Source organism: Suncus etruscus, chromosome 4, assembly GCF_024139225.1.
Source record: "Suncus etruscus isolate mSunEtr1 chromosome 4, mSunEtr1.pri.cur, whole genome shotgun sequence".
NCBI classification, from domain to species: Eukaryota; Metazoa; Chordata; class Mammalia; order Eulipotyphla; family Soricidae; genus Suncus; species Suncus etruscus.
This window is the reverse complement of record NC_064851.1, coordinates 128,947,400-128,969,266: the sequence shown is the minus strand read 5'-3', so window position 1 is coordinate 128,969,266 and position 21,867 is coordinate 128,947,400.

Genomic DNA, 21,867 nt, shown 5'->3' with positions numbered 1-21,867 from the left:
GAAACTGTGGTACATATACACAATGGAATATTATGCAGCCATCAGGAGAGATGAAGTCACGAAATTTTCCTATACATGGATGTACATGAAATCTCTCATGCTCAGTGAAATAAGTCAGAGGGAGAGAGAGAGACGTAGAATAGTCTCACTCATCTATGGGTTTTAAGAAAAATAAAAGTCATTTTTGTAACAATCCTCAGAGACAATGAGAGGAGGGCTGGAACACCAGCTCACTCCATGAAGCTCAGCACAAAGAGTGGTAAGCACAGTTATAGAAATAACTACACTGAGAACTACCATAATCAAGTGAATGAATGAGGGAACTGGAAAGCCTGTCTGGAGTACAGGTGGGGGTGGGGTGGGATGGAGGAAGATTTGGGACATTGGTGGCGGGAATGTTGAACTGGTGAAGAGGGGTGTTCTTTATATGACTGAAACCTTATCACAATCATTTATGTAATTAAGACATTCAAAGAAAGAGAAAAAAATTAAAAAAAGAACATCATTAAAGAAAAACTTCCAGAGCTAAAGAATATATGTGATCAAATCCTGCATGCTCAAAGAGTAGTAAAAAAAAAAAAGACCCCAGAAAAAATACCCCAAGACACATCCTAGTCACAATGACAAATCCCACAGATAGAGACAAAATTCTGAAAACAGCAAGATCAAAAAGGGAAATTACACTCAAGGGAGCATCCTTGAGATTTACAGCAGACCTGTCACCAGAAACACTCAAGGCCAGAAAGGAGTGGTGGAATGATGTGACAAGACTGAATGAAATGAATGCTTCACCTAGAACACTGTACCCAGCAAAACCTACTTTCCATTTTGACGGAAGAATACATGGTTCACAGACAAAAAACGGCTCAGAAACTTTACAGACTCAAAACCAGTCTTAAGAGAAAAACTGAAAGACCTAATTTAAGACAAGACTAACCAAAAGACACACCAAGATTTGATATAAAGATGGCACTAAATCCCAGGACAATTCTTTCTCTCAATGTCAATGGGCTAAACGCACCAGTTAAGAGACACAGAGTGGCAAAATGGATCAAAAAACTCAATCCAACTTCTGCTGCCTACAAAAAACACACTTCAATAGAGAGAACAAAAATAAACTCAAAATAAAAGGCTGGAGAAAAATTATCCAAGCAAACAACACCCATAAAAAAGCTGGAGTGGCCATACTAATATCAGATAATGCAAACTTTATACTCAGGAATGTTGTAAGGGATAAAGATGGACATTTTATATTAATCAAGGGGTATGTAGAACAGGAAGAAATAACACTCCTAAACATATATGCACCGAATGAGGGGCCAGCAAAATATTTAATACAACTATTGACAAATCTGAAAAATAATATCAATAACAACACAATAATTGTGGGGAACCTCAACATGGCTTTGTCAACACTGGATAGGTCAATCAGACTGAAACCAAAAAAGAATATACTAGACCTGAGGAGAGAAATGGAAGAAAGAGGCCTAGTGGATATATATAGGACACTCCATCCCCAGAAACCTGGATACACATTCTTCTCCAATGTACATGGGACATTCTCCAGGATAGACTACATGCTGGCACATAAAACATACCTCCATAATATCTAGAGGATAGAAATTTTGCAGACTACCTTCGCTGACCACAAGGCTCTTAAATTATTTGTGAATTCCAAAGGGACACAGAAGAAAAAATTTAACACCTGGAAGTTAAACAGCCTCATACTGAATAACCAGTGGATCTGAGATGAAATCAAGGAGGAAATCAAAATGTTCCTGGAAACAAATGATAATAAAGACGCAAACTATCAAAACTTATTGGACAGAGCAAAAGCAGTACTGAGAGGAAAATTTATAGCTTTGCAAGCACACATCAGGAAGGAAGAAGGAGCTTACCTGAGTAGCTTAATGACACAGCTAATAGAACTAGAAAGTGCTCAACAAAAGGACCCAATAATAGGGAGACAGAAGAAAATAACAAAGCTGAGATCAGAAATCAACGAAGTGGAATCCCAAAAATCAATCTGAAAGATCAACGAAAGCAGAAGTTGGTTCTTTGAAAAAAATAAACAAGATTGATAGACCACTGGCAAAACTCACAAAGAAAAAGAGAGAGAGAAACTTGATAATTCATATTAGGAATGAAAAAGGAGAGATCACTACTGATATGGCAGAGATTCAAAGGGTAATCAAAAATACTTTGAGAAACTCCAAAATTAAGAACCTGAAAGAAATTGGTAAGTTCTTGGACTCTTATAATCTTCTATGGTTGAAGGAAGAGGATGTAGCATATCTAAACACTTCCATCACTATTGAGGAAATTAAAACTGTAGTCAAATGTCTGCCCAAAAACAAGCCCAGATGGATTCACTAATGAATTCTTTCAAAATTTCCAAGAGGAACTACTACCAATCCTGGGAAGACACTTTCATGAAATTGAACAAAGAGAAACACTTCCAAATAGCTTTTATGAATCCAACATCACCTTTATACCTAAACCAGACAGAGATGCTACCAAAAAAGAAAATTACAGACCAATATCGTTGATGAATGTAGATGCAAAGATCCTCAACAAAATCCTGGCAAATAGGATTCAGTGCCTCATTAAGAAGATTATGCACTACGATCAAGTAGGTTTTATCCCAGGAATGCAAGGATGGTTTAACATCTGTAGATCTATCAAAATAATACACAACATCAACAACAAGAAAAATAAAAATAAAAATCACATGACCATATCAATAGATGCAGAGAAAGCATTTGATAAGGTCCAACACCCTTGATCAAAACTCTCAGCAAGATGGGAATGGAAGGAACCTTTCTCAATATAGTTAAGGCCATCTACCACAAGCCAGTGGCAAATATTGTCCTCAATTGAGAAAAACTGAAAGCCTTCCCTCTAAATTCTGGCACAAGGCAAGGCTGACCCCTCTCACCACTCCTATTCAACATAGCATTGGAAGTACTTGCTATAGCGATTAGGCAAGAAAAAGATATCAAGAGAATCCAGATAGGAAAGGAAGAAGTCAAGCTCTTGCTGTTTGCAGATGACATGATACTCTACCTAGAAAACCCTAAAGTCTCTATGAAAAGGCTTCTAGAAACAATAAATTCATATAGCAAGGTGGCAGTCTACAAAATTAACACACAAAAATCAATGGCTTTTCTATACACCAATAGTAATTAGGAGAAAATGGACATTAATAAAACAATCCCATTCACAACAGTGCCACACAAACTCAAATATCTTGGAATCAACTTGACTAAAAAATGTGAAGGACCTATACAAAGAAAACTATAGAACTCTGCTCCAAGAAATAAGAGAGGACATGCAGAAATGGAAGCACATACCCAGCTCATGGATTGGCAGGATTAACATCATCAAAATGGCAATACTCCCCAAAGCATTGTATAGAATTAATGCAATCCCTCGAAGGATACCCATGACATTCTTCAAAGAAGTGGATCAGGCACTTTTGAATTTCATTTGGAACAACAAACACCCTAGAATAGCTAAAGCAATCATTGGGAAAAAGAATGTGGGAGGAATCATTTTCCCACACTTTAAACTGCACAACAAAGCAATATTATCAAAACAGCATAGTATTGGAATGAAGACAGGGATTCAGATCAGTGGAATAGGCTTCAATACTCAGAGAATGTTCCCCAGACATACAATCACCTAATTTTTGATAAAGGAGCAGGAAATCCTAAATGGAGCAGGGAAAGCCTCTTCAACAAGTGGTGTTGGTACAACTGGCTAGCCACTTGTAAAAAATTGAACTTAGACCCCCAGCTAACATCATGTATGAAGGTTAAATCCAATTGAATGAAAGACCTCAATATCAGACCCGAAACCATAAGATACATAGAACAACATGCAGGTAAAACACTTCAGGACATTGAGACTAAAGGCATCTTCAAAGAGGAAACTGCACTCTCCAAGCAAGTGAAAGCAGAGATTAACAGATGGGAATATATTAAACTGAGAAGCTTCTGCACCTCAAAAGAAATAGCGCCCAGGATACAAGAGATCCCCACTGAGTGGGAGAAACTATTCACCCAATACCAATCAGAGAAGGGAATAATCTCCAAAATATACAAGGCACTGACAGAAATTTAGAAGAAGAAAAAAAGATCTTATCCCATCAAAAAATGGGGAGAAAAATGGACAGACAATTTGACAAAGAAGAAATACAATTGGCCAAAAGACACATGAAAAAATGCTCCACATCACTAAATATCAGGGAGATGCAAATCAAAACAACTCTGCGGTACCACCTCACACCCCAGAGATTGGCACACATCAGAAAGAATGAAAACAAGCAGTGTTGGCGGGAATGTGGAGAGAAAGGAACTCTTATCCACTGCTGGGGGGAATGCCGTCTAGTTCAACCTTTATGGGAAGCAATATGGAGATTCCTCCAAAAACTGGACATCAAGCTCCCATATGACCCAGCTATACCACTCCTAGGAATATACCCTAGGAACACAAAAATAAAATACAAAAATCCCTTCCTTACAAGTGTATTCATTGCAGCACTATTTACCATAGTAAGACTCTGGAAACAGCCAAGATACCCTTCAACAGATGAATCACTAAAGAAACTGTGGTACATATACACAATGGAATATTATGCAGCTGTCAGGAGAGATGAAATCATGAAATTTGTCTGTACATGGATGTACATGGAATCTATTATGCTGAGTGAAATAAGTCAGAGAGAGAGAGAGAGAAAATTCAGAATGGTCTCACTCATCTATGGGTTTTAAGAAAAATGAAAGACATTCTTGCAATAATAACTTTCAGACACAAAAGTGAAAAGAGCTGGAAGTTCCAGCTCACCTCATGAAGCTCATCACAAACAGGGATGAGTTTAGTTAGAGAAATAACTACGTTTTGAACTATCCTAATAAAGAAAATGTATGAGGGAAATAGCCTTTCTAGAGTACAGGCGGGGATTGGGTGGGGAGAAGGGAGATTTGGAACATTGGTGATGGGAATTTTGCACTGGTGATGGGTGGTGTTCTTTACATGACTGAAACCCAAACATAATCATATATGTAATAAAATTGTTTAAATAAAAATATTTAAAATTGAAAAAAATACATAAGATATAATTTTATTTGAGGTGCTAATCTAATTTTATTTGTTATTAATATTTAAAATCCCTAGGGGAAAATCATTGAAAACAGTATATCCAAAATGAGAAAAACCTTGACTTCAGTATTTATTTATAAAAGTTTAGCAAAATATTTTAGCTTATAATTAAAATGGTGATGTCTACACACATAAAGTTCTTAAGTGATAATGTTAAACAATTACAGAAATATAGTTATATCCTTGGGTGAATTTATGATTTTATGTAAATTTCCTTAAAAACTTTGATATAATAGGTAATTCAAGGAAAGAAAAAGTAATATTGAAACTTGATGCAATCCATTATTATTATGCACATGAAAATTTAGGAAAAATTATTTGTAAGTTGCTGTTTTCTTGTTAATAAATATTATTCACTATTTGACAACATGCCAATTGATTATCTTTTCGAGGGAGTTTGGGCCACACCCAGCGGCACTCAGGGATTAATCCTAGGTCTATGCTCAGAAATTGTTCCTGGCAGGCTCGGGGGACCATATGGGAATGCCGGGGATTGAACCTGGGTCCATCCTGGGTCATCTGCATGCAAGGCAAATGCCCTGCCACTGTGATATCACGCAGGCCCCATAATTAGTATCTTTGCATATGAAACATTATGTGATTATAACCACATTTTTGTTAATATTCACAAGTGACACAATGATATATATATATATACTTATCATCTTGCCTAGATTTTTATTAGTTTTAGACACTTAAATCAGTATTACCTAGTTCCATGTTTTGAAAAAAGTTTTAAATATAAACAATTTTAAATTATATTTTTAGAAATTTTCTAAAACTGCAACCAAATCATTTTATCCAGGCAGGTTAGGAAGTTTGGAGGGATTTTGCACTCTAGTGAATTTCTTTTATACTTCTGGTCTATTTAAATGCGATTTTGGGTTACTGGCTTAATCTTCATGAAGCAGTGTTTCCTGAGCACTCCATATTCTGTTGATGGATAAAAAAAATTCTGTAAAAGGATAAGGTTGAACTTATTGAAGTGAAAAGCCAGGTGTGCGGGTTTGGCATTTGGATAAGTGAACAGGTTGGCTTTCCATTAGATAAATGGGAGATGTGATTTCTTGGATAAATGTTTCACAATTTTTGAAGTAAACAAATGGAAACTAGAGTCCTAATTTATTTTTTTGCCTGACACACTATTCTTTGTCCGATTCTGTGAATATCTGTGACAAATGGTTAATGAATTTATGCCACAGTTAGGCCTTTATCAGAAAGCTAGTGCAATACTTAGCAGCTATAATTGTGAGGTAGTGGCAAAATTTCCAGTTTTAACTCATTTGAAGATTGACAATAGTAATTTTATTTTATTACAATACCTTGCAAAATATTTTTATGAAAACCTTACTCTTGGGTGTATACAAGTGCTTAGTTTTTCTTGTGTCAACTTAACCATACTGTTTTTACCAGTCTTTTCACTTTTCTGTCTCTCTCTTTGATACATTTTCAAGTATTTGATACATTTGATACATTTCAAGTGTTTTAAAATTTAAAAAATTACTCTTATTTTTAATATTATCTGAAGCAATCAATTAGGTTACAGGGAAAATGTATTTTTGCCAAATTGAGCATTTTAATTAATAGAACAGTTGAAAGAATGTTTATGTACTCAATGCAAAATAATATGAGGTGATAAAAATCCCTATCTTTATTGCACTTATTCCAGTCATAAAAATCCTTTTCTTATTCATTTAAACCCTATTTACTTTTTGTTTTTTGTTTTTTGTTTTTTTTTTGCTTTGGTGTCACAGTCAGTGGTTCTTAGGGTGTATTCTTGGTTCTGTGCTCCTAGATCACTAGTCTAGGGGAATTTATTGGTCCAGGAATTGAAATTATGTTGACCACATGGAAAGTATCTTCCTTATTGAATAACTCTAAATCCCTATTCTCTCAAGCTAAAACATATCCATTTTTTCAAAATATTTTCAAATAAATTTTGTATTACTGTTGTGTTTGTTTGTTTTGAGGACACATTCAGAAATTTTCAGGGTTTACTCCTGGCTTGCAGAGAAAAATCATGGTAGGTTCATGGGACTGTATGGGATGCTGTGGTTAACCCAGATTGGTCCCATACAAGGCAAACTCCCTAACCACTACTATTGCTCCAGCTCCCTGTACTACTTTTTAGATTGCTTAATTGCTAATTTCTACTAAGCATTCAACAAAATCTGTCATTGTATTCTCTTTCTTTTGCTGAATTGCTGAATGATGCTGAATTAACCTTTCTCTTGTTGAATTGCTAAATTGACCCTTTATTATTTTGTTTTAGGAATAATTATGATGTTTCTGAGTATTAATGAGTGAGTATATTGATTACTATCATGTGTGGTCTTTTAATATTACCAATTATAAAATAAATATTCCATAGAAATTCTGCAAAGCATTTTTTTTTTTTGGTTTTTGGGCCACACCCAGCGGTGCTCAGGGGTTACTCCTGGCTGTCTGCTCAGAAATAGCTCCTGGCAGGCACGGGGGACCATATGGGACACCGGGATTCGAACCAACCACCTTTGCTCCTGGATCGGCTGCTTGCAAGGCAAACACCGCTGTGCTATCTCTTCGGGCCCCCTGCAAAGCATTTTTGACTTTATTATATCATTATTTAAATTCCTTGATTACAAACTTGAATGTAGTAGGGTTTCAGTCATATAAAGAACACCCACCTTAATCAGTGCAACAGTCCCATCACCAATACTCTAAATCTCCCTCCTCCCCAGACCCCACCTGTATTTGAGACAAGCTTTCTAGCAAAAGAAAATTTACTTAAACCTATGTACATTATATGAAGTTTCTTCCTAAGTTCAGCCATTAAACTCTTTATTATTTTCCCAAATGACTTTTGAATGATATTTCACTATTGTTTAAATTATTTTCTAAATACATATTTTAAACATTTTTCAGTATTAGCTGGGATTTACATTTTGTCTCTTACATACTGCCTATATCTTTATATCTCATTAAACTTTTAGTTCTCTATATCCCCTAATTGGATTAATAGACTGAATACTTTTATATTAAATATTTTTACAAGAATGTAGATGGAGATTAGTCCTTTGATAGCATTTTTAATTTACACTTAATTGCTTGTATAGTAGATGCCATTTCTGATAGTTCTAATTGAATCCATTAATTTATCTAACCCCATTTATTTCATATATTGTTTTAATTAATGAGATCTTAAGGGTGAAATTGTTTCAAAATATCATTCAGATTGTGCATATTTCACTAAATATATTTAGACATTTTCTTGAAATTGATTTTAGAAATAAAATCTATTTTATTTTATTATATGTGAAACTAATGTATTCTTATGAGCATTGATTTATTAATTTTTTATTTTTCTTTCTAATTATGCAAAATGTCTTCTTCAATAGTAATTAATTTTAAATGATTTTTATAATTTTATTTTATAATCTAAGTACAAAAGTACCTATATATACATATATATTAGAACTCTAGCTAAACAAAAGCTTTTGAAAATTTTACCTGTTGTATTTCTATAAATAATGTTTGTGTATGTTGTCAGAGAAAACATATTGTATAATTTCAGAGTTTTAACTTGCATATATGTAACAAATATAATGTTTTAGTGAATTTTACATATGTATCTATAAATATTATGTATTCTACAGTTGCTGAATAGTTTCATCTTACATTTTTATAATAATAGAAATCTATTGCTTTTCTTTTTCTATAACAATTAGAGTAAGTATGTCATTGGCATCTGTCTGTTAAGGTGGTGAATGATTTTTTGATATATAAAGTATGCAAGTATATTACCCTTTACAATTTATTTTTGTTTATTTACTTGTTTATTGTCTTTCTTTTTTATTTGTTGTTGTTGTTTTTGAGGGCCAAACCAGTGATTCTCATGTGTTACTCCTGGCTATGAGCTCATAAATCACTCCAGGCTTGGGGGATCACATGGGACACTGGGGAATTGAACCACAGTTCATCCTAGGTCAACTGCATTCAAGAAAAAGCCCTACTACTTGCACCCCTGCTCCAGACGTTGTTGTCTTTCTTTTTATATTCTTTGTCTCTTTTTATTTTTTTAATGTTGGAAGCCATATCTGGCAGTTTTCAGGGCTAACTCCTGGCACTGAGTTCATGGGTTCTGAGTTCAGGAATCACTTCTGGCAGAGCTCATGGGACCAGCCACAGTAATGCAAGTGCCTGTCCTCCTGTCCTTCTGTATTGCAAATTATTAACTTTTAAAAATATATTGAATAGCAACAAGAAATAACTTCTGACATATATTCTCAAATTATATCAAATAAGATCACATTTTATTGTAAATTTAAGTCTTTAGCAATTCATAAAGAGATATATGTGTAGATAGTTTTGTTTATTGATTGTTTTCTGGTTTGGGGGCCATACTTGACAGTGTTCAGAGATTCCTCTCTGGCATTTTGCTCAAGATCAAGACTAGCTGCTTTAAAGGACTGTATAGGGTACCAAGAATTGAACCCTGATCTGCTGATTGCAAGGTAAGTGCTTACCCACTGAACTATTTATCACTTGGCCCTTGTAATTTTTAGTGTATTTTAGTTTAATAAAACACATAATTTGAAGACTGGAGTGACAGCACAGTATGTTTGGCATTACCCTGCACATGACCAACCTGAGTTCAATACCCAGAATAAGGTCCCTAACCTACCAGGAGTGATTTCTGAGCTCAGAGACAGAAACAACCCCTGAACACTGCCAGATATGTCCCGAAAACCAATATACATGTTATATATATATATATGTTAAGCTCATGTTCTATTTTTTAAATTTCAATTAATTTTCTCTAACTCAAATAGCTATTTTTAAATCATTTTAATTATATTTTAAATGTGTGATACTTTCTGTTTCCCTCTCTCTCTCTCTATATATATACATATATATACATATATATATGTATATATATATGACATACACATTTGTGTGTTATCATGAGACTAGCTAGGGAAACAAAACCTGTGTATGAGTCTCTGATTTTAGAAAGACAGAATTACTGAATTTATTTATTGTCCTCTGATATAACTCAAATGTGTAATTATATAACATGCATATAGAATCTTATTTTTTTTTGTGGTTTTTGGGTCACACCCGGCAGTGCTCAGGGGTTACTCCTGGCTCCATGCTCAGAAATTGCTCCTGGCAGGCATGGGGGACCATATGGGATGCCAGGATTTGAACCGATGACCTTCTGCATGAAAGGCAAACGCCTTACCTCCATGCTATCTCTCCGGCCCCATAGAACCTTATTTAAATGACTGCTTTTATACAGTAAAATTGACTTGCCATTTTTCATTAATTTACTGTAGTTGAGGAAATGCTCAAGTAAAATCTATTTAATTCAAATGAATACTATTTTTTAAAATTTAATTTACCTGATTTAAACAGAGCATATCGCACATAGTTGACATAGTTGATCATAATATATTTATTTTAATAACTGGGAGCTAAATGACTAAATAATGATAAGGAAAGAAAAAAGAAGAAGAGAAAAAAGGGTACAGCAACAAGCAAATTTGTGAAAATTATTGTATCTCCAATGAGGTCATCAAGACATTGTCAGTATCTGTTGAAAATGGCAATTGCAATGCATATTGTTGTGACCATCTGTTACTACATTTCTATTTTATTGAGGTTAATTTCTGGAATAATATCTAGTTCTGTTTGTTTGTTACATATATCCTCTTTTCATTATTTGTTCATTATCTTTTAAATTTTCTGCTAACAATACCACAAACGTCTCGTCTTGGCAGATTGACCTCCTGTAGGAGATGCATATTTTTTAATCAGCCATAATTGAGCTCATGTTTAACTTGACTGATCACCCAAGCTTTTATTTTTTGATGTTCAAGCTTCTATTAGTGGTCAATTTGTCATAAATGTATAGGTTCTAAAAAGGGATCCATGTTGTTTTAATGATTATTGCTTTTTAGTACAATTTAAAGTGGAGAAAGTGATGCCGCTTATCTAAGATATAAAGGTACTGACAAAAATTAACAACACAAAAAAAGCTATAACAGAAAAAATATCTAAATCCATCCAAAAATGGGGAGAAGAGATGAACAAGCATTTCTTCAAAGAAGAAATACAGATGACCAAAGCCACATAAAATAATGTTCTATGGGCCTGAGTGGTAGCCCAGTAGTAGGGCGTTTGCCTTACATGTGGCTGACCAGGACAAATATGGGTTCAATCCTCTGGCATCCCATATGGTCCCCCTTGCCAAGATCAAATTCTAAGTACAGAACTAGCAGTAACCCTTGAGTGCTGCCGAGTGTGGTAAAAAAAAAGAGAGGAAAGAAAGAAAGAAAGAAAGAAAGAAAGAAAGAAAGAAAGAAAGAAAGAAAGAAAGAAAGAAAGAAAGAAAGAAAGAAAGAAAGAAAGAAAGAAAGAAAGAAAGAAAGAAAGAAAGAAGAAAGAAAGAAAGAAAGAAAGAAAGAAAGAAAGAAGAAAGAAAGAAAGAAAGAAAGAAAGAAAGAAAGAAAGAAAGAAAGAAAGAAAGAAAGAAAGAAAGAAAGAAGAAAGAAAGAAAGAAAGAAAGAAAGAAAGAAAGAAAGAAAGAAAGAAAGAAAGAAAGAAAGAAAGAAGAAAGAAAGAAGAAGAAAGAAAGAAAGAAGAAAGAAAGAAAGAAGAAAGAAAGAAAGAAAGAAAGAAAGAAAGAAAGAAAGAAAGAAAGAAAGAAAGGAAAAGAAAGAAAGAAAGAAGAAAGAAAGAAAGAAAAAAAGGAAGGAAGGAGGGAGGGAGGGAGGGAAGGAAGGAAGGAAGGAAGGAAGGAAGGAAGGAAGGAAGGAAGGAAGGAAGGAAGGAAGGAAGGAAGGAAGGAAGGAAGGAAGGAAGGAAGGAAGGAAGGAGGGAAGGAAGGAAGGAAGGAAGGAAGGAAGGAAGGGAGGGAGGGAGGGAGGGAGGGAGGGAGGAAGGAAGGAAGGAAGGAAGGAAGGAAGGAAGGAAGGAAGGAAGGAAGGAAGGAAGAAGAGACCACAGAGACCATAGAGTTGGCAAACATCACAGAGAACAATAAAAACCACTGCTGAGGTGGATGTGTGGAGAGATGAAGGAACAAACTCTCATTCACTGCTGGTGGGAATGTCATCTAGTCCAGCCTTTCCAGAAAACAATATGAATGTTTCTTTAAAAAAAACTGGACATTGACCTTTCATAAGATCCAGCAATACCACTCCCAAAACATAATAGAATAATGCCCCCTCTGTACTCCTATGTACATACAATGCTATTTACTATACCGAAAACCTGAATCAACCCAGGTATCCAACAACAGATGAGTGACTAAATAATCTATGCTATATATACAAAATAGTATCCTATGCAGCTGTTAGAAAAATAAAGTCATGAAATTTGCTTATTCATGGATGGATATGGAGACTTATGTTGAGAGAAATAAGTCAGATGGAAAAATAGAATAGTCTCACTCATCTGTAGATTTAGAAAATTAAGACAGTTTAGTAATAATACCCAGGTAGACAATAGAGATGAGGGCCGGAAGAATCAGCTATTATATGAGGCATTCCACAAAGATTGGTAACTGAAGTTAGAGAAATAACTACACTAACAAATGCCATGACAATGATAGAGAAATACACCTGTCTCAAAAACAGGTGGGGAAGAGAAGGGAAAAGGGGAACATTGTGGCAGAAAATTTGAACTGGTGAAATGGGGGTGTGCATTTTATAGCTGAAACGAAATTATGAACATGTTTGTAAACATGGGGTGTAATTAAAAATTATTTTTAAAAAAATGATCCATCATAGTCAATGCAGTTGATTAATATCTAGTGACTGCACACAAGAAAGAGAATCGTGAAAAAACACAGGATTATACTTAGAAATGTGTGTATTTTTGCCTCCTTCCCTATACTGAACTAATTTCTAACATAATGCTTCTATGTCTGCTAAAAAAGTTGTTTTCTTAGCTATAGTATTGTAGGACTCATTGTGCAAATCCTCAATTTGTGAGAATATATGATTATTATCTAAACTTAAGTTAATTACTTATTAAATTTTGAATGCTACATGTGTAAATATGCTTTTTTTTTCATGAAGTTAAACAAATGAGGATAAGTTCACACTAGCTCTCCCCTACTCCACAATGAATCTCAGCACCAGAATGCATTCTCCCTGATTTTCCATTCATAAACAGACTCCTGTAATAAATACAGTCAATGACCTTCCATGGAAAGACTGGGGAATAGTTTATTTACCTATTTGTCTCTGCTAGATTCTAAGTGGAAAAGAATGAATACTTTATTGTCCCTTTCGTTCTGAAGGCCTAATGAGCATGGAAGTTCCATTAAACTTTAGAGATAGTTATTTGGGAATTTTGTAACTCAGATGTGAGTTTTAGTTTTCAGATAATGAATGCAATTAAAAATTAACTCAAGTCAGTGTATTTCTTCACAATTTTAAGATATTAAAATATGGGGGCTGGAAGGTGGCACTAGAGGTAAGGTGTCTGCCTTGCAAGCGCTAGCCAAGGAAGGACCGTGGTTCAATCCCTCGGCATACCATATGGTACCCCCAAGCCAGGGGCAATTTCTGAGCGCATAGCCAGGAGTAACCCCTGAGCATCAAACGGGTGTGGCCCAAAAGCAAAACAAAACAAAAGATATTAAAATATCTTAAAGTTTCACACATTGTTAGCTTTGTGTACCACTATTGGCTCATAATTGTGTGAGGCTTAAGTGATGCTATGGCATCAGTCAACTTTAATGTAAGTTATTGTCTCAGCCTTTCCTACTTTTTTTTTTGATACAGACACGTTTATCTCATCTGTCTAGAATGTGAAAGTCACAGAGATAGTTTTTGAATTCTCTAGTAAAAATTTCTTTCTTTGTTAAAATTTTATTTAAATGCTGATTTACAAAGCTATTGATAATACAGTTATTTTGGGCATTCAATGTTAAAATACCAACACCACTACTAGTGTGATCTTCCCTCTAATTTTGTTCCTTGTTTCCCATCACCATTAACTTTGCACCCTTGGCAGAAACAAAATAATTTTTGTATAGCTTCTTACAAAAACAATGGCTAATGGAGTTATTCAAAATTACTGTATGTAGTAAAGGAAAAAACTATAGAGAGAGTTATATATCACAATGGGGTCATTGAAGTCATTGAAGGCTTACTATGCTGTTTATTGCTCATTAAACATTCTGTATTGCTGTAATTATTTATTGAGATTATTTGGCCCCTATGCTACATTGCCATCTAATTTGGTGTGTTTACTAGGTTCTCAGTATTAGAGAATTTGGAAGTGACAATGAAAGCACACTTCAGGAATTCCACGATCTATTGAATGGGGCCAATGAGTTTCAGCAGCTTAGTTTACCTTTCACCTCTTCCATGATCAGTCGAAGCTAGGTTCTTGTTTACATGATGGCAACTGTAAGATATGGGTGCGGTTTCTGGAGCTTCTACCAGTAATGAATGAATGAAGTGGAGTCAGCTGCCCACTCCCATTTCAAGAATACCAAAAAATTTTAAACCTGAAAACAAATGTTTTTGGATTCTTTGTCAGTTGTCATTTCTCCAGAAATTAGTTATGAAGCAGTGAAGTTGAACTATTTGCATGGTTTGTATGGCTGTAAGAGTGGGTTGTGGATGTGTCTGCTAAGATTTTGACTGGTAGGCACTCAGCTTCCCCCCTCCTAAAGGTGCCTCAAAGTTCCTATCTCTAAGACAGGAGTTCTTATGAGTTTTAGTGGCATTCATTTCTTCCTAGATTAATCATGATGCTGTGAAGCTGACTGTTGTTTACATGACAGAGGCCAGGGGATACAAGTGTGGCTGACTCCAAGCATTAATTACTTTAAAAATGCACTGTCCTTGTCATTTGCAATATATTTCTTATTTGGTATATTTTATGGAGCATATTGTTCCATGAGCAGCATTATTTTCTGATGTTCCATTTATAACAATTATAATTAAATGTAAACTGAGTCACATACTGATGATTTATACTTATTTTAATAAAAATTATTAAGATAATACATTTATTCCCAATATCTTGCAGTCCTAGGTATAGTGTCTTTTAGATACATAATCAAAAATAAAATTATTTTACAAAAATTTAATATAATTCAAAAAGCAAACTATTTTCCAAAAATCCTACAACCATGACTATTTGGTTGATCTTGACTATTTATAGTTGTATATTTAAAATATTGAAGTGTAGCTATAAAAATAGCAATGTGTAGCATAGTGAATTTCTATTGGCTTTTACTCCAAAAGAGTTGAACTTCATTTTATATCAAACTCTCACAATTCAGATATCTTTATCATTCATTTTTTGTGCAAATAAAATTGACTCATAAAATGAAAGAACAGTTTGTCTCACAGTGAGCAGATGTAGGTATACATTACATGCCATGCCATCTGTGACTGTAATATATTTCCTTGTCTCCTAAAATTCATTGATTCTTCTAAAGATATGTTCACCAGTTGAATATCTATACCAGGTATCTAGGACTGAATTATTTAAGATCTCTCTCTTGAAACACAATTTCTAGAAATGTTGTTAAGGTGCGGAGGTGTAATGTGAGAAAAAGCCCTGGGTGATTTTAGATAATATGTTGGAACTCACTGGGGTATAATATACTTCTCATAGGTATTCTTAAATATATGCTTAAAGTATATCTGGTCAAATGAAAAGGAATGTTTGTGAAGCAGAAAGTAAACTAAAGATACTTAAAAGATAAGTTTTTTTATTAGTTGAAAAAATGTGATTATTATACCAAGATACACACAACCTGTTGACTGTAGCTCAAGCCTTAAGTGATACTTCTCTCTGACAGACATAGTTAATGTAACTTTGTGCTTCTTTTCATTGTTTGTAGTTGTCTTTAGGTCAAACCTTATGCAGCTGTTGATCTCAGTATCTGTTTCCTGTTAAGATTATTCTTAGTGTTAATAAGCAACATGGAAGCCTATAGAATGAAAGAAAGAATCACAATTTTTCTGGGGCCAGAGAGATAATAGTACAGTAAAGGCATATACCTTGCTTAAAACTAACCCTAATTTAATTCTGACTACCATTAAATGGAGACTAGAGCACTCCTTGAGCAGTTTCCCAAGTGACATAGACCCACCATACCAAATATAATATAAATAATTGTTTAACATTGTTTCCATATTTTTATATGCTATAGATTAGAAATAAGTTGTGTTAGCTCCTTTTTTGAGCTATAGAGGTGAAAGTCATATTTACAGGTAGCATGTTGCTGATTACTATATATTTACTTGCAAACTTCTCTGCTCTGTTACTGATGCCATACCTTGTCTAATACTCTCACTTTTAACTAACTATATGTAGGAGACACTTGAAGATGATATTCAGATTAGTCAATGATAGGCTTTATAGAATGATTTAGGATAAAGTAGAATATTAGTTAAATAGTAGAAAGCTTATTAAAAACAAGGAAGAGGGGCAGGCGAGGTGGCACTAGAGGTAAGGTGTCTGCCTTGCAAGAGCTAGCCAAGGAAGGACCGTGGTTTGATCCCCCAGTGTCCCATATGGTCCCCCCAAGCCAGGGGCAATTTCTGAGCGCTTAGCCAGAAGTAACCCCTGAGCATCAAACGGGTGTGGCAGAAAAAAACCAAACAAAAAAAACCCCAAGGATTAGACTTCATTATGCTTTTATATTCCAGTAATTTACAGAGATGTCTATATACTCAATATTCTTCACCTCATTAAATGCTCTAAATTTGGATGAGTAGATTTGATGTTGCTTCTTATTTTTCAATTGCTTTCAATATTATTAAAAACTGATATAATGTCACTTCATGATAATATATTTTAAATGTTTAGTCTAAGTGTTAAGAGTATCAAGAATTTGCCCTGCCCTTTCACACGGGCGCCTAGCCGGGCACATCTCCCGGAGACCCCAGACGCCGGCCGAAAGGCCTGCGCGGGTCCCTGCTCCTTTACACGGGCGCCTAGCCCGCCAAATCCCGCGGAGACTCCAGACGCCGGCCCGGGAGGCCTGCGCGGGTCCTTGCCCTTTCACACGGGCGCCTAGCCCGCCACATCCCCCGGAGACCCCAGACGCCGGCCCGGGAGGCCTGCGCGGGTCCCTGCTCCTTCACGCGGGCGCCTAGCCCACCACATCCCCCGGAGACCCCAGACGCCGGCCTGGGAGGCCTGGGTGAGTCCCTGTTGCCTCACGCGGGAGCCTAGCCCAGCACATCCCCCAGGGACCACGAGCGCCTGCGAGAGTGATTTGGGTAAGTCCCTTCCCCCGGGTGGGCACCTGGAACGGCAACTTGAGCAACCCGAATACACGGGGGGAGATAGGGCCAACCTTCTGGACTCGCAGGTGACCTAGAGCAGTCCACCCCCCTGGACCCTGGAGTGGACCAGGGACTCCCCAAGAGCGAGGGCAGAGCCTGAAGGGTCGGACTGAGGGAACTCCTTCAAGGGAAACTTGGAGGGGGGAGAGCTCCATTGACTCCCAGAGAAAGGAGGGGGGATTGGGAGCTAGGCTCAATAGCGCCAGCAACCAGTGTGGCCAGGAGTGGAACTGCACCGCTGACAGAAATAAGGAGTAGAAAAGCTATAATACCCACTGCAGGAAGGCTGAACTCTAGGTAGCAAAGGGGAGGAGAAAGAGCTAGGTTCAACAAGCCCACCCAACAGCACCCTCTAGAAACACCTTCAGGAAGGGGACCAAAGCAGGCCGAAATTAGAAGCCACAGCACTCCAAAACACACCATTAAATACAAAGAATTATGCGTAAATCAAGGAAATCCCTAATATCTGGAGACAACATGACAAACCCTATTAAGTTTCCAAGTCCACCAAAACGCACAGATCCATGGGAAGAAGACCTAAAAGTGGTCATGAGGAAGGAAATGCAAGAATTACTAAAACAGATGAAAGAAACCCTAGCAACCGAGTATAAGAAAGCCATGGATGAAAGAATCAGCCAAATTAAAGAAGAAATGTCAAAGAACATGAGAGATTCCATACAAAAAGAAGTGAAGGATTTAAAAGACAAAGTAACAAGCCTTACGAGCAGAAACACAGAGTTGGAGAAGCACATCGAAGAACTCGAAGGAAAACTGCAATCAAAAAATGATCAAGAAACCAACAAAGAAATAAAAGGCAAAGCACTGGAAGGAAAAATCCAATATCTAATGAACAAAGACAAAAGAAACAATCTAAGAATTGTGGGTATACCAGAAGGGGAGGAAATAGGGAAGGGGGAAGAACAGGTAGTCAGGGAGATAATAACAGAGAACTTTCCCACCCTCTGGAAAGACAATTCAGGACAAATCCAGGAAGTCAAGAGAGTCCCTAATAAAATAGACCCTAATAAACCCACACCAAGACACATAATAATCCAAATGGCAAAAAACAAAGAGAAAGAGGAACTCCTGAAAGCAATAAGGGAGAAAAAAAACCTCAAGTACAAAGGAAAAGACATAAGAATCAAACCAGATCTCCCATTTGAAATAATTCAAGCAAGAAGACAGTGGATTGACATATTTAAACGACTGAATGAAAGAAATTTCCAACCCAGGGTCCAATACCCAGCAAAACTATCATTCATATGGGAGGGCAGACTAAAAACATTCTCAAATATGAACGAACTTGAACTATTTGTGCAAACTAAGCCGATCCTAAGCGACTTACTCAGAGACGAATTACACAATCCAAACCCCCGATTGTAACAACAACCACCCCACACAATACAACTGCACAACAGTCCTCTCTATCAATAATTTCCCTAAATGTTAACGGACTAAACTCTCCAATTAAAAGACACATAGTAGAGAACTGGGTTAGGAAAAATAAACCGGACTTCTGCTGTCTACAAGAAACACACCTACAGTTACAGGATCAGCACAGGCTTAGAATAAAAGGATGGAAAGTAATCATCCAGGCCAATGGAAAACAAAAAAGAGCAGGGACAGCAATTCTTATATCAGACCAAATTGTATTCAACCTCAAGAAAGTGATCAGAGACAAAGAGGGTCACTACTTACTGATCAGGGGAACATTAGATCAAGAAACACTAACCCTGGTCAATATATATGCACCTAATCTAGAGTCAGCAAAATATGTGAGGCAATTACTGGCAAACCTGGAGAAACACATGAAGGGAAATGTGATAATAGTAGGGGACCTGAATACTCCACTATCACCACTGGACAGATCCACCAAACAGAAAAATAGCAAAGAAATAAGAGCTCTAAATGAAAAATTAGAAGATTTAGGGCTAATAGACTTATATAGGGCCCTCCATCCCCAGAAAGCAGAATACACATTCTTCTCAAACCCACATGGAACCTTCTCCAGAATAGACCATGTCTTAGGATACAAACCCAACCTATATAAGACCACAAAGGTAAGGATCATTAGAAGTACCCTTTCAGATCACTATGCAACAGAGGTTAAAATTGATATCAAGAAGAAGCAATGGAGAAAAACTAATACCTGGAGATTAAATAACATGCTGCTCAACAACACCTGGATCAAAGAACAACTCAAGGAAGAAATAAAAAGATTCCTTGAGACAAATGACAATGAAGAGACAACATGTTAAAATTTATGGGACACAGCAAAAGCAGTAATTAGGGGGAAACTCATAGCAATACAGGCCTACGTCAAGAAACAGGAAAATAACAAAACCAACAGTTTAAAAGATCACCTCAAAGAATTGGAGCAGCAGCAACAGAGAAATCCAACCACAACCAGAAGGCAAGAAATAATAAAAACCAGAGCAGAAATAAACAACATCGAAACTAAGAAAACAATACAAAAAATCAATGAGACCAGGAGTTGGTTTTTCAAAAAAATAAACAAGATAGACAAACCATTGGCAAAACTCACCAAAAAAAAGAGGGAAAACACCCAAATCAGTAGGATCACAAATGAAAGGGGAGAGATTACAACAGAACCCCAAGAAATACAACATATCATGAGATCATATTATGAACAACTATACTCAACTAGGCTAGAGAACCCAGTAGAAATCGACAGATTCTTGGACAAACACCCTCTTCCAAGTCTGGAAAAGGAAGATCTAGAAAGTCTAAACAGTCCAATCACCTCAGAGGAAATTGAAGATGTAATTAAAAAACTCCCTAAGAACAAAAGCCCAGGCCCAGATGGATTTACAGGTGAATTCTATCAAACATTTCAAGAAGACTTACTACCACTTTTCCATAGGCTTTTCCAAACCATAGAAAAAACAGGAATCCTCCCCAACTCCTTTTATGAGGCTAATATCACACTCATTCCCAAAGAAGGCAAAGACACCACCAAGAAAGAAAACTACAGACCAATCTCACTAATGAACATTGATGCAAAAATTCTCAACAAAATCTTAGCAAACCGAATCCAACACTTCATCAAAAAGATCATTCATCACGACCAAGTGGGATTCATACCAGGAATGCAAGGTTGGTTCAACATACGCAAATCAATCAACATGATACATCACATCAACAACATGAAAGACAAAAACCACATGATCATATCAATCGACGCAGAGAAGGCGTTTGACAAAATCCAACATCCTTTCATGCTAAAGACACTCAGCAAAATAGGATTAGAAGGAACCTTCCTCAAGATAGTTACAGCTATATATGAAAAGCCTATAGCCAACATAATACTTAATGGTGAGAAACTAGAAGCATTCCCACTAAGGTCAGGAACTAGACAAGGCTGTCCACTCTCTCCACTCTTATTCAATATAACCTTAGAAGTCCTAGCAATAGCAATCCGACAAGAGAAGGGAATCAAAGGAATTCAAGTAGGGAAAGAGGAACACAAGCTATCTCTATTTGCCGACGATATGATGATCTACATCAAAAACCCTAAAGAGTCCACAGTAAAACTCCTAGAAACAATCAACCAATACAGCAAAGTGGCTGGATACAAAGTAAATACACAAAAGACAGTAGCGTTTCTATATACAAACAATGATGTTGAGGAGAGAGAGATTAAAAATACAATTCCATTCAAGATAGTATCAAAAAATATCAAGTATCTAGGAATCAACCTTACAAGAGAAGTGAAAGACCTATACCAGGAAAACTTCAAAACACTTCAGAAAGAAATTGAAGACGATCTGAAGAAATGGAAGAACATCCCATGCTCATGGATAGGTAGAATTAACATAGTCAAAATGACTATCTTAACCAAACTTCTATATAGATTTAATGCAATCCCTATCCAAACTCAGACACAATTCTTTAAAGAAATAGAACAATCAATCACAAAATTCATCTGGAACCACAAAAGACCCAGGATAGCCAAACACATATTGAAAAACAAGAAGCTGGGAGGCATCTCCTTACCTAACTTGAAACTATACTATAAAGCCATAGTAATTAAAACAGCATGGTACTGGAACAGAGACAGGACCTCAGACCAGTGGGTCAGAACAGAATTCCCAGACATAAACCCCCAGATATACAGCCAACTAATATTTGATAAAAGAGGCAAGAATCTGAAATGGAACAAAGAAAGCCTATTCAACAAATGGTGTTGGTACAACTGGAAAACCACATGTAAGAAAGTGAAAATCGACCCATATCTCACCCCTTATACAAAAGTCAACTCAAAATGGATCAAAGACCTTGAAATCAGACCCGAATCTATAAAGTTTATCGAGAATAAAATAGGCAGAACACTCGAAGACCTATATATCAAAAAGGTCTTTGAGAATGGAGC